The following is a 282-nucleotide window of genomic DNA, read 5'->3' as shown; positions in this document are numbered from 1 at the left end:
ACCTTATTTTCAATAAGCAATCCTGAAAAATATTTGGGGGTGCTTAACTTTTTTCCAGGTGTATATATTAGGATAATGTGTATTATTATTTCAGTTAGGCAAACAAGAATAAACTTTCATTTAAAATGAAGTGAAATATCCCAAAGTTTAACTTGTAACTCATATGGGATATATAAGGTGGTATAACAAAAGTGAAATTTTGATAAAAGTAAATTTGCAGACTAGAATAAATGTGATAAAACTGCAGACAAATCATTGTTTTAACTTGCTTACTTGAAGATG

This window comes from Limulus polyphemus, unplaced genomic scaffold (assembly GCF_000517525.1).
Source record: "Limulus polyphemus unplaced genomic scaffold, Limulus_polyphemus-2.1.2 Scaffold2117, whole genome shotgun sequence".
Taxonomy (NCBI): Eukaryota; Metazoa; Arthropoda; class Merostomata; order Xiphosura; family Limulidae; genus Limulus; species Limulus polyphemus.
Note: the sequence above shows the minus strand (reverse complement) of the source record.